This window comes from Anolis carolinensis, chromosome 6 (genome assembly GCF_035594765.1).
Source record: "Anolis carolinensis isolate JA03-04 chromosome 6, rAnoCar3.1.pri, whole genome shotgun sequence".
Classification (NCBI taxonomy): domain Eukaryota; kingdom Metazoa; phylum Chordata; class Lepidosauria; order Squamata; family Dactyloidae; genus Anolis; species Anolis carolinensis.
The window spans coordinates 72,907,241-72,921,555 of NC_085846.1; the positions used below are offsets into that span (position 1 = coordinate 72,907,241).

At 41.3% G+C, this 14,315-nt stretch overlaps 1 long non-coding RNA gene across 1 annotated transcript in view; it reads left to right on the top strand.

Moving 5' to 3' along the window:
* LOC103280979 (uncharacterized) overlaps positions 1–14,059 on the top strand; it is a 232,780-nt gene extending 218,721 nt beyond the window's left edge. Inside the window, exon 5 of the long non-coding RNA XR_009999885.1 lies at positions 13,040–14,059. This is a non-coding gene — a long non-coding RNA (uncharacterized LOC103280979). The remainder of the gene's footprint in view (positions 1–13,039) is intronic.
* Positions 14,060–14,315: the final 256 nt, after the last annotated feature.

Consider the following 14,315-nt stretch of genomic DNA (forward strand, 5'->3'; position numbering starts at 1 on the left):
ATAACCATATGATCAGTAACCTCCCGTGTCTTCTCTGTTTTCACAAAGAATGGAATTTAACTGGGAAGTGTCTGATTCAGATTTCAACTACGTCTCTAGGCAACTTCATATATCTGGTGGTGATGGTGGTAATATCTATTCCTTGCAGGAAGTTCATTTTGTTACTTTCACAACATTAACCTTATCAAATTACTGGTCCACAGGTAGGGAAATCAATCCTGTATTTGAATATTAATATTTATAAGAAAGACAAATGAAAACAGCCATATAAAAAGAGCATAATAAACAGTATGAAAACATGTGTGTGTGTATATGAGTTGGAAAGCAGGTGAAAACTACTGCATTTTCATTCAAGATGATGTTCAGGAATATCTCAACTGAGCTGAGACCACAATCTTCAATGATAGTCTTTCTATTCAGGATAGCAAAAGTACATGATGGATGGTATGTGACAAGTAAGAGGGAAGGAGGGAGAATAATTGCATGCTGTGAGTTAAATGATAGGAAAATGGGCTATAGGAAACCAGCATCAGAATTCATGCCTTCTTGATCAGATGGTAGAAAACTCTATAAGAAAGAAAAGAGAGTTTATTTTTTTATTCAGTATAGCTACACCCAGTTTCTTACCATTTTGTTGTCTTCCTGCATGATAAAGCACAAAAAATAATTGATGTTAACATCACAGGGTTCAGGGTCCACAAAACCAGTAGATTACTAAATTGTTAGGTTATCTTGCAGAGCAGTTTAGAATTAAATCTAGACATCCTTTGGGCAAATCCATTTTAATCCATGCTCTCTTCATGGAACTCCCTTTTCTGAAACTGATGAAAACATGAAGCTGCTAGGGAGGTTGATTTAGAAAACGTTGAACCTAAAGTTGAGATGTCAGTGGTATTGGTGGATTGTTGTTGGTCAAGATCTTATGACAATATCTAGCAGTGTGCTGGATATCAGGACCTGGTATTCTCTTCTCTGGGTCCTTACAACATGGAGGAGGTATCTCAGGGCAAGGGTGCTATCTTGTAAGGTTATAACTGATCTGGAAAGCTTACTATCTAGGGGGAATAAGTAACATAGTCCCTGTGCACTGTGCTCTATCAGATGCCAGGTATCATTGCTTGCCACAACCATGTGGTCTGACATTTCCTAGAGGACACTCAGAAGTCATTTTACAAAATCAGTGGTTTTTAAGAGACAATTTCAAATGGAACAGAAAAAAGCACATACCCACCTTTTTCCTATCCTACCTAGGCCATGTTTGATCCTCACCCAAATCCGGTTTTTATTCAAATGTAACAATCTAAGTGCAGTTTTCTGTAAAAAAAAACCCTCATATATTCTGGTTTGGGAGGGGCAGCTTTAATAAATCTTATGTCACCATATTTGTTCAGCTGCTTTTAAAATGAACACTAAGGTAAAAGCTGTCAGACCCGAGGCAGCAGGGCACCAAGAACCATACATGGAGGCCAATCTCTATCTAATATCTTTATTAAGAAAATGTATAAAAGTAATAAAAACAACTGAAGAATATAGTTCAGAAGCAGACCTTTCAAATGAGGTCAAATATAGTCCAAAAATGTATTGTCCAATAAATGATATTAGAGTTCAAAGTTTTAATCCAATACCGAAACACACACTATTGCCAAGCAATAGTGTGGGGAAATGCCAGGGTCTTAGGAGTCCAAGGTAGCTTGACAACAAGGCTGGATACAATCTTGGTTCTTTAACAAGGTCTGTGACTAGGAACAAGGCAAACAGTGATTCTTGAAACAAGATCCGTGGTTAAAAGCAAGGCAAGGCAATTCTTGAATACTTGATCCGGGAAGCAAGGAACTGGGGTTACGAAGTCCACACACGATCTTACTCCTGAAGCTGCTCTGTTGACTCCGCAAAGATTCTCCCGTGTCAGGCACCTATATTGGGGTCTCGTTTTCCCGCCAACAACCTCTTTCCCTAGAGAACGAGAAGCGAAACCCAACTTTGTCCAGATGCAAGACTCCTTAGAATTTCCCAAGGGAAGCAGGTATAATCAGCCTGTTGTTTGGCTGCAATCCGTAAACTCCTGCGATTCTGTTCCCTCACTCCTCTGTCTGCAGAATAGGACTCTCTCCTAGGGAACGGAGGAGAGGAATGCCCAAGGTCTGTTTTACTAAGTTCTTGGGTACAAACATCAACATCCGGCAGGTGAAAAGATTCCGGCTCTTGTTGAATCGGCGAAAACCCCATGTTTTCGTCTTCATCTGCCACGATGGCACTAGGAACAGGACTACAAGGCCCATGAGGCATCACACTATCCCCTCTCCCAAGGCCCCCCTCATTCAGGGCCCCTCTCCGAGAGTTGCGGGGCCGCGGCTTGGAAGGGTAGGCCTGGTGGAAGCGGCGGACTAAGTCGGGGGCGTTGTCAGACCCCAGGCAGCAGGGCACCAAGAACCATACACGGAGGCCAATCTCTATCTAATATCTTTATTAAGGAAATATATAAAAGTAATAAAAACAAGTGAAGAATATAGTTCAGAAGCAGACCTTTCAAATAAGGTCAAATATAGTCCAATAATGCAATGTCCAATAAATGATATTAGAGTTCAAAGTTTATATCCAATACCGAAACACACACTATTGCCAGGCAATAGAGTGGGGAAAAGTCAGAGTCTTAGGAGTCCAAGGAAGCTTGACAACAAGGCTGGAAGTAATCTTGGTACTTTAACAAGGTCCGTGACTAGAAACAAGGCAAAACGTGAATCTTGGAACAAGGTCCGTGGTTAAACAGCAAGGCAAGGCAGTACTTGGATTCTTGATCCGGGAAGCAAGGAACTGGGGTTACGAAGTCCACACACGATTTCACTCCTGAAGCAGCTCTGTTGACTCCGCAAAGATTCTCCCGCGTCAGGCACCTATATTGGGGTCTCGTTTTCCCGCCAACAATCTCTTTCCCTAGAGAACGGGAAGCGAAACCCAACTTTGTCCAGATGCAAGACTCCTTAGAATTTCCCAAGGGAAGCAGGTCTAATCAGCCTGTTGTTTGGCTGCAATCCGTAAACTCCTGCGATTCTGTTCCCTCACTCCTCTGTCTGCAGAATAGGACTCTCTCCTAGGGAACGGAGGAGAGGAATGCCCAAGGTCTGTTTTACTAAGTTCTTGGGTACAAACATCAACATCCGGCAGGTGAAAAGATTCCGGTTCTTGTTGAACCGGCGAAAACCCCATGTTTTCGTCTTCATCTGCCTCGATGGCACTAGGAACAGGACTACAAGGCCCATGAGGCATCACAAAAGCAAACTGTTGCAGCTTCTCCTGCCTTTTCCAATTGTGACTATACTCTGATGTAGCTTGGCCACATGTCTTGGTTTTATCTTGGAAATATTGTGGGCTATGAAAACTGACTTTTATATATCTATGCAGAGAACACTATTGCCAGCTCCAGTGAAAATATTATTGAAACTTTAAAATACTACCATGGCAAAACTGTTTCTGACATCTATAAGTGACGTGTGAACACACCGTTTAGTAGACACTAGCTGTGCCTGGCCATGCGTTGCTGTGGCTTTTTGGATTCATTTGTTCACCAGGTGGAATAGCAGTGAATAACCCTGCAGCCGCAAAGCCTGGCTGTTTTCTTTGTAAGGGTATCCTAGTTTGGTGAGCTGGAATACACTGAATTGTCTCAGTGCAGCAGGTATGCATGCTGTTATTAGTCTCCTTGAGTAGCCAAAATGATTAGCATGTAATGGCCCTGCAGCCTCAAAGTCTGGCTGCTTCCTCCCTGGGGAAATCCTTTGTTTGGAGGTGTTAGCTGGCCCTGATTGTTTCCTTTCTTGAATTCCTTTGTTTTCAGATTGTTTCCCTTTTATTTGTTGTCCTAATGGTATACATTTTATTTTTTTGTTATTTTTTTCCTGATTGTTTCCTCTGTGGAATTTCCCTGTGTTCAAAGTGTTGTTTATTTATTGTCCGGGTTTTTTTTTTTTGTTTTTAATACGGGATCCTTTTTTATTTCATTTGCTGTCATTTGTTGGATCGTGTTTGCTGGCCCTGCTTTCCCCGTGTTCACGGAAGGGCTGTGAGGCCGTTTCTTTAAGCACAATCAAGCAGTTCTCTGAAAAAATGGGCCCCCATTTGAACATCAACTCCCACAATCCCAAACCAGCTAATTGGGAATATGGGAGTGGCAGTACAAAACACCAAGACAGTACAACTAGACTGCTCAAGCCCCTACCATCTTAAAAACGACAATAAATACTAAACAGGCAAATTACTTCCAACATTCTTAAAAGAGGGAAATTCAAAACCAGAGACACACAGGGCCAGCTAACACCTTCAAACACAAAAAACAGTCACCCAGGAACCAGCCAGCCTATCATGCTTAAAAACCCATTAAATACTAATCAAGGTGACACATTGCAGCATGCATGTCTGGTTCCTACCAAGGGAAATCCTATGAAAACCGAGGCATTTCTGAAGTAATGGCAGCGTGGCTTTTTCCCTCCTGGTTGTTTCGCCCTCCGTCCCTTCTCCTGCCTGCGTTGCTTTCCCCTTTTCCAGCTTTTAAAAACTTATTTTCTTATTTTCTTAGAATTCAGTCAGGAACTTTGCGAAAAGGCCTTAGCTTTTTCGAACACTGGGGGGGAGGAGGGAGGGAGGACGGGAGAGCCGGCTGGGGAAAAGCCACGCCACCATTACTTCATAAACACCTCTTTTTGCTTACCAGACGCCCACGGAAGGGTTGCGAGGCCGTTTCTTTAAGCACAACCAAGCAGTTTTCTGTAGCAATTTATTACGGTCTATGACCAGAATATATAGAAATGGGCACAGGTGCCCGAAAGGGGAATCGCAGTTCCCATAAAAGTCAGATAAAAGAGCAAGTTAAAAACATGCTATAATAAAAACAAATTAAAAGCAGACTATTAGCAGGGTCAGCTAATAGTGAATATCGATCCTCTGGAGGGGGATAGAGGGAGCATTTGCAGTCTTTCAGTTATAACAGATTGCTCTGGCTACAGGCCCTGTGGGGTCAGTCATCGTCCGTCTGATGGAAATTGCTGCCGCACAGAACCTGGCGACACTATAGGTTATTGCAGAACAGGAGTCTGAGAGCAGCAGAGAGGTGTAGTATCTTTCAGTGCTGCCTGGATGTTTTAAAAGCCAAGGAGTGATGAAATTGATTCTAATATCTCTATAAAACATACACTGGAGGAGCACGTGCTCGATAGTTTCGATATGGCCAGACTCACAAGGGCATAGTCTTTCCAGAGCAGGGGTCTTCCGGTACCTCCCCTCCAGTACTGCTGATGGGAGGGCATGACATCTTGCAAGAGTGAAGGCTTTACGATGATTAGGCACCTCCAGGTTTGTTAAATAAGCCATGGGAGTGATGGTATATCTGTTGTCTGCACTAATGTTAAAGACTGGAGAGCAAGCTAAATCAGATTGTCGCTCTGTATCCAGGATCCGTTGTCTGATGTGGACCTTAGCTTGGTCCCATCCCATGCTTAGTAGATGTTTTTGAGAGAAGCCTAGAGTTGCGATTTTAGTTGCTACTACCTTGTTCCATGTGGATTGAAACTCATCTCTCAGAGTTAGCGGGGCAAGGCCACATGGCGAGTGAGACAGATGCAGCCAGTAATTGAGAGTGGCTATCCATGCTCTCGCCTCCACTCTCACGAGGCCTGTTTCTAAACGCAGGATGGCGTTTGAGACGCATCTGGGGACTTGCATCGTTGATCTTAAAAATTTTGATTGTACCTGCTCCAGAGGGGCAAAGTTTGGGTAGGGGCCGAGCTGGGCTCCATACATCATTTGTGCTATTGGTTTTGCCTCAAAGAGCTTAAGAGCTGCTGGAATATAGTGGCCTCCTCCTGTCTTGGGAAACTTTAGGATAGCGTGTGAGCTCTTTTGCGCCGTCTCCACTACGTAATCAGCATGTACTTTTCTATTTCCAGTGCAGTGAAAGAATACCCCCAGATATTTAAATCTTGAGACCTGTTCGATGTTGTGTCCATCTAGTCTCCATGTATGGTTCTTGGGTCGTTTCGCCAACTCCATAATTTTGGTTTTTTGAAAGTTAAGGTGAAGCTGTTCTGCACTGCAATATTTTGCTAGGGCTCTCAGGGCTCTTTTCAGACCAACTTGGGTTCTGGATAGTAGCACTGCGTCATCAGCGTAAAGCAGGATAGATAGGTGCCTTTCTGCCAATTTTGGAGGGTGGTAGTCCAAGTTGTAAAGGTGCTCCACCATGGAGTTGATATAAAAGTTAAATAATAGTGGGGCCAGAGTACATCCCTGTTTAACGCCTTTCTCTGTTTCAACTGCCCTAGTAAGGTGGCCTTGAGAGCTACATCTTATTTTCAGTGTGGTCCCTTCATGTAGGGAACGTATTAGTTGCAGGAGTCGTTTATCTATTGAAGTGGACCCAAGTTTTTCCCATAGCTTGATACGGGAGATAGAGTCAAAGGCTGCTCTAAAGTCTATAAATGCAGCATAGAGGGACGATGTTCTCTGGGAGGTATATTTTTCTATAAGGTGCTGTAATACTATGCACTGGTCGATGGTGGACCGTCCTTCCCTGAAGCCAGCTTGTTCCTCCGCAAGTATGTTTTCTTGCTCCATCCAGTCCAGCAATTTCCAGTACAGATGTCTTGTATATATTTTGCTAATAGTATTAAGGAGGCTAATGGGTCTATAATTAGCCGGATTGTCCTGCCTCCCTTTTCTTTTATATATGGGTACAATGACTGCCATCCCCCAGTCCTTGGGTATTTGGCCGTATTTGTCGATACAGGTAAATAGAGATGCAAGGATAGGCGACCAAAAGTCCAAATTATTTTTGATGACCTCGGGCGGGATCGCATCCTCTCCTGGTGCCTTTCCTGGTTTAAGTTGGGCTACTAGTCTCTCTATTTCTGCAGTTGTCACCGGTGGCCAAGAGGGAAGGCTTTCCATCGATATGTTTGGACATACATATCTGCCTGCATTTTCCGAATAGGTGTCCCTGTATAGTTCTTGAAAGTATACTTCCCAACTTGCTGGCGAGATTTGTGAGTCAACTGCAGTTTGATCCCTGCTTTGTATGTTAGATGTAATACGCCAGAAAGCGGTTGTATCCTTAGCCTTGACGGCTTCGATGAGCCGCTCCCAGTTGTTTTTTATGGCTTCTCTCTTCTTGCGCGTTAGTAGTTGTTTATATTGTCTCTTTTGCAGCAGAAGGTCTTGTGCAGTAGTTGAAGTGGGGTTGAATTTAAAACTCTGATAAACAGTGGAAAGTGCAGAAAGCAGCTTTCTGATGAAATGAACTCCCATTTGGACTACCACTCCAATAGTCCCAAATGGCCAGTTAGGGATTGTGGGAGTTGTTGTTCTCTCTCCCTCCCTTCTCCCGCCCGCGTTCGTCCTATTTCATTTTCGCAAAGTCCCTGACTCAATTCCAAGAAAATAAGTTTTTAAAAGCTTGAAAAGGGGAAAGCTTTCCTTCACCCTTTTTTCCTCTGCCTCAGTCACTTGCCGGATGTGGTTGTTTAGGTGTATTGTCCTCCTCCCTCGCGTTACGCAATCCACCAGCCCTGGCAGTTGGGATGCTCGCATGCAGCTGCCTTTCATGCACGTATGTCTTCCAAGGATGGGGGCTATCCCGCACATGCACACAGTACAGTTTTCATTTTTGGGGGTTTTGAGTGACTTCCAGTTTGAATTTTTTTTGGTTTTAATGTCTAAACACAGCGGGGATGATTTGAACCAAACTAAATTTGATCAATCAACATTTATGTAAGCCCCATTGACTCAATTGCCCTTCCAAAGTTGGAACTCCAACTGGATCCATTTGGCCTATTTATTCTTCTGTGAAAAGAGGCATTAGTATGACTCCATTGTGTATATATTATATGAGGACCTTCTAAAGCTTGACATTTCTGGAAGATGTCCTCTTCATCATGTGTTCAGTTGTAAGAAGATAAACATAATGTTGTATTTCCCTAGCAATTAAATGTCTTTATCCACTGAACCTCATGGGGGAGAGGTAGATTCTTCAAACACAAAGAGGGACAGGGAATATTTATTTATTTATTTATAGTATTTATATTCCGCCCTTCTTACCCCGAAGGGGATTCAGGGCGCATCACATTGCACACATATAAGGCAAACATTCAATGCCATAACATAGAACAGAGACAGAGACAGAGACAGACAGAGGCACGGGCTGGCCTCGAACTCATGACCTCTTGGTCAGAGTGATTTGTTGCTGCTGGCTGCTAACCAGCCTGTGCCACATCCCGGTCTAATAGATTTTCATCTGACAGTTACATGTTTCACCAAATCCATCTATGATCTCATCCATTAACTATTATCCATCTAAGCATTATTGATGAGAATTATACTGGGTTTTTTTTCAACTAGAACAGTCCCATAGAATAAGTGGGACTTATCAGCATGTAAACCTATAGAACAAGATTCACTAATTCTTGTTTAGTCTGGAATCGCCATTAAGATTCAGACTTTTGATGGGGAAAAGGAGTTTAACTGATATGGAACATGTTACGAGCTAACAATTTAGGACAGGATCCCACATGGGAGCAATTACTATTCAAGAGGTTACTCCCAATGACCATGCATTAAGTTTCCAGTGTCCCTTGGAAAAAAAAATATAATCAAGGAATATCTCCAACAGAATATAAAGTCTCTTCCTTATTGGGAACAGACAATTTTAATTTGAAAGAAACCATATTGAACAGAAGGAGAAGATGGTAGCTCCTAAGGGGACCTGGGGAATTGGCAGATCAGACGAAAGGTCAAACTGCTATGAGAGCTTATTAGGAGGACACTCGTGCACTGTTGGATATTCCCAAAGTAACTGCGAAGTGAAGCATAAGTTCAGCTTTGCTCTTGTCTTATGGCCCAAAATATCATATTCACTTTCATTTTAACAGCTAAATCTTTTCTACCAGGTAGATAGAAAAAGGAAGCATACCATTTAAAATTATTCTGTAACCTAAGTATAAAAATATATTATTGGACAGAAAGTCAGCCTTTCATCACTTTTGTGACATTCCCTTAGTCTAGTAGTGGAATGATGGTGCTCGGATTTCCAAAAGTGGACTGAACATTTGTTCAAACTAGTAATATATAGAAAGATGCCACATTTAAAGAGTCTTGATCAGAGTGTAAAAAAGTTATTTTCTGAACTATTTCCTAGACTCTCCAGCTATACTTTTAGTGACCCTGATGGTTGTGACATGCAGTCCATGTCAGCCCTGCTATTATACTCTCAGTGTTAGGTAAAGGCAAAGGTTTCCCCTGATGTTAAGTCCAGCTGTGTCCGACTCTGGGGGTTGGTGCTCATCTCAATTTCTAAGCTGAAGAGCTGGCGTTGTCCATAGACACCTCCAAGGTCATGTGGCCGGCATGACTGCATGGAGCGCCATTACCTTCCCACCGGAGTGGTACCTATTGATCTACTCACATTTGCATGTTTTCGAACTGCTAGGTTGGCAGAAGTTGGGGCTAACAGCGAGCGCTCATTCCACTCCCCGGATTTGAACCTGCGACCTTTTGGTCCGCAAGTTCAGCAGCTCAGCTCTTTAACACACTGTGCCACCAGGGGCCCCACTCTCAGTGCTACTTATGTTTATTTTAATCTGATCAGTTTATCAACAACAACAGTAGAAGTTTTAAACTTGAGAGACATGGAGAATCTGCAAAAGCATATAGAAATACAGCAAATCACTCAGATTTGAACCAGAAATCCATCTTGAACTACTAAGCAGAACTAACTTCTGAAGAATACTGAATGCAAACAAAAATATGACTGTGAGGAAGAATAATCCTGTTTGTTCAGAAGTGATCTAGACGCTATACCCCTATTGACGCTATACCCCTGGATCTAGATGCTATACCCCTATTGATTCTGGCCTGCATCAAAAGGGGTATAGCATCTAGATCCAGGGAAGTCATGCTCCCCCTGTATTCTGCCTTGGTCAGACCACACCTGGAATACTGTGTCCAATTCTGGGCACTGCAGATGAAGGGAGATGTTGACAAGCTGGAATGTGTCCAGAGGAGGGCAACTAAAATGATCAAAGGTCTGGAGAACAAGCCCTATGAGGAGAGGCGTAAAAACTGGGCATGTTTAGCCTGCAGAAGAGAAGGCTAAGAGGAGACATGATAGCCATGTACAAATATGTGAGGGGAAGTCATAGGGAGGAGGGAGCAAGCTTGTTTTCTGCTGCCCTGCAGACTAGGACGCGGACAAATGGCTTCAAACTACAGGAAAGGAGATTCCACCTGAACATCAGGAAGAACTTCCTCACTGTGAGGGCTGTTCGACAGTGGAACTCTCTCCCCCGGACTGTGGTGGAGGCTCCTTCTTTGGAAGCTTTTAAGCAGAGGCTGGATGGCCATCTGTCGGGGGTGCTATGAATGCGATTTCCTGCTTCTTGGCAGGGGGTTGGACTGGATGGCTCATGAGGTCTCTTCCAACTCTACTATTCTATGATTCTATGACTGATGGATCACAGTATTCATGGAAGAGTTCTTTCTCTTCAGATTTTTATTCAGTATAGAAATGCACTCACGCATACACACATATGCAAAATTGATGCCACCATTCTTCCTTAAAGAGTAAAAATGTATGGTACTAAAAGGTATGGCAGGAACTAGGGATGGGATAGGCATTGTCAATGAACTATAGAGATCCACCTCAGCCTTCCCCTCTCAACTTTTGCATCTCAAAACTGTTCTCACCTTCCTCCTTTGCCCTTTTCACGTTTCAAGGAGGTGGGCTGTTCCAACAGTTGAGATTGTCTGGAGATTGTTTGATTGTCTGGTGGAAGAAGAAAATCTTGGCTTTGAAAGCTATGTATTAGTTGTTCTTGGCTGGAAGGCACACATTTATTGTCCTGTACCTCCAAGCCCACCCCCCTTCTCCAGTCGTAGGATAATCTGAACCAATTAAACCTTGTTTATTCATACAAACACATACACACATATATTATTCTTATTGCTTCACACCACATCATCCTTCACTCATTCCAGTCAGTAACTGTTAAAACAAGAAACGTACAACTCATATGCTTTTATTTATTTTTTTATTGAAAGCTTCATCAAAGAAAAGAGGGTTTAAACCTAACATCCACTGATCTACAGAAAGCCCCAGGAGTGGGGACATGGCAGCTATTAGGATTGTGGTACAAATTGAAAAAAGAAATGCAAGAAAGAAAGAAAGAAACAATCTTCAGCAATACAGAACTTTTCATGACATTTTGAAACATTAACACAAAGATGCCCTTACTGGTCAGAACCATAATTCCTTTTAGAGATTTTTTTTTTGAGGGGGGGAGCACAGGGACATACCATTTCAAAATGGGAAGGGCAAACTAGATTCTTTTTATATAATGAAAAGTTATCTCCTTTCAGTGCCCTGTTTTATTTTAAAGGTGATATTATTTTAATCACATAGAAGCCTTTGCATTCAAAACAGCGAAACAATATAATGTTTGATGTATGAAAGTTTGGAAACTGAATTTTATTACATAAGCATCTTTTTCCTTGAGTGGTATTTATTTACATGAAGCTATTACTCTATGATTTGAGAAGAGGGGCTGCTCTAGAATGACTCTTTAATCCAATCCACTTCTGCTGAGTATAATTTCAAGAAAACCAATTGGCACTTTGCTTATCCATTACGATGATCTGTGACACAAAACCATCTTTCATGGAAGTACAGGTTGACTAGACTCATGATGTGCCTTTGCCAATGCAGCTACTTGAGTGTTTTGTCTAAATTGACATCACTGGGAAATTTATGTTAGGAAATAACTACCATGAGTGACACTCAAAGTGCATTCCTGGTTGTGATGAGCAGAGCAAGGCTATTAGTATTACATACTTCCACATGACCAACTGCGTCCAGAAGGAGCAACATCATTTTTTTTGCATTACTTAGGAGTCTAAATTATTGGTTTTTGGTTTCAATTATAAAAATGCTTCTTCCCCTTAAAGCATGAAATTTTGGACCATGGTTTTGCACCTAGATGCCCAATAGCAGCAGTAACCATGATGTAATTTGGGCCAGTTTAGGCCAGTGCATCAACTGCATTCGTTCACAGACTAGTGTTAAGTACTAGTGTTTAGTGTTAAAGTATGAAGAAGTCTGGATTATGAAAATGTACCTTGTTTGGGAAAACTTTAAAAGGTCTTCAAAAATGTTTCAGAATATAATTGTGAGACTGCTGATGGATGTTCACTTACAGAGAAAAAATGCACCTGTCTTAGAAGGGCTGCATAGGTTACCTGTTTCAATTCAAAGTATTATTTCAGTTCAGGATAGTGGGTGGATCTCTACCTTCAAGACCAGCTTTCTTGCACCCTAACATCCTGTGAGCCTTCTCCATGTTCACGTATGATAGAGGAGCAGCAACTGAGACTAGATTGGTACCCTCTGTAACCACATTTCAACAAATGCCAAAGGATTTCTCATTTAAGTAGAGGTGTATAAACACCAAAGGTAGCAGAAAACACATTTTATATATGTAAATAAGGCTGGCACCATATTCATTTCAGATCTCCATTTCCCCATTGGCAAAGACATAGTGTGACTGGAGTCAACCTAAACTTTATTATGCAATCAAAGTTACCTGTTTGGCACTTCAGTTATCTTTTTTTACTAATGTTTGCTTAAAATCTACCACAGGTGCAGTATTTATTCCAAAGTGAAACATTTCAAATAAAAATTGCTCCTAAAGTCTGACAGAGTCCCTTCCCTTCACTTTTTGAAAGCAACTATCTCTGAAATGAAACTTCTCTTAGGTTCAAGGCCTAGCTGTAAATGAGAAATAACACCAGATTGTTCACAGCTCCTAAACAATGATTAGGGTGGAAGAACCTCAAATGTAATAGCTGTCAAAATATAAACTCATTTATGTAAACACAAGAATTTTAATCTCCATAGAAGCAAACCTGACATTCACTTTACAGCATTTGTCATACATTTCCATTTATTTTCTAAACAAAGAACATGTCAGTAAGTGAAAATACTGTTCTTTTTCTGTTATCTAAGGTATGAAGACGACTTTGCGACTGGAATCCACTTTAGATGATATGAGAATGAGGTATGTTTTTTTTCTGAAAGAGAAATAACCTTTTTCTGATATTTGAAAATTCTTAAAACCTGATGAACGATAGGGACAGAATGAATATTCTCAATTATGTCTTTTCTGGCTGAAAAATGGCTTCTCTAACAGATAGGAAATGTCATCTGGAAGAATTTTGCAGTTTTCGCCTAGTATTTGAATGTCCCGCAGTATTCTAGGGATATGATTCTGTGAAGAAATACAATTTTGGCACAACAAACATGTTTTTTTTTGCTCAAGGAAGTATATTTCTCTGCAGAATACCTCCTTTGGAACATGTGGATACAAGGGGAATACTGCACTGATATATTTGTTTTCTTCCACAGCAGGGAGAAAATTATAGCAATTACTCATCTTTGCATGCAAGGACAAAATAGTGAAAGATTGACATCCTTACTGCACAAAGAATAAAAAGATATGCTCAATTCCTGATCTTCTTTCTTGCCATGTATGAACATGGGTGTTTCCATGCATAATTATGGTATGTTTTATTTGAAATGAAGTAATTCACCCACCACTGTAGAGGAACAAGCTAGCATAAAAAAGAGGTTTTCTGAAACATGCAGCGTGCTTCTCTTTCCAACTCCACCACACTGCTAGAATATCCTTGGTTTCTAAAGAAGATTTGAAAAACCTTTACCTCTTTCTACATCTCAACCAATTTCATGTTAAATAAAGCCTTGAAGTGAAATTCTAGCCAAGTATGACTATAACACAACTATCTTCAAATTCCATATTTTACTTCCTCGCCATGTGAATGACCATATGATGTTAAGCCTGTTATCATACATTTAACATGACTTTTACTAAATAGGCAGTTATCCAAGAGATGGTATAAAAGCCTGTTTCAATCATTTCAGCCTCAGCATTAACATGTAGAAAGGAACATTGCTGATAAAGCCACCTTCAGGCTTAAAGTTATGAACCAAGGCAACTTTTTCTTTGCATTTCACATGGTTCCTTCAATTCTATAAACAACATAATTTAGATCAAAATACTGTGACATATTAAAAATAAACTTTATTACACTGTAGGCATTCTTAAATTTGCTGCTTTTGGTAGTCATACATAATAGCCGTCCTTGATACTGTTACTATAAAATGAATAATGCAACATTAAACCCAAGGCATAATCCCACACTTGCCTGATCCCCAGATGTTTTCCACAGAAGTGGAACCCAGCTGTAACAAACATAGCACAACA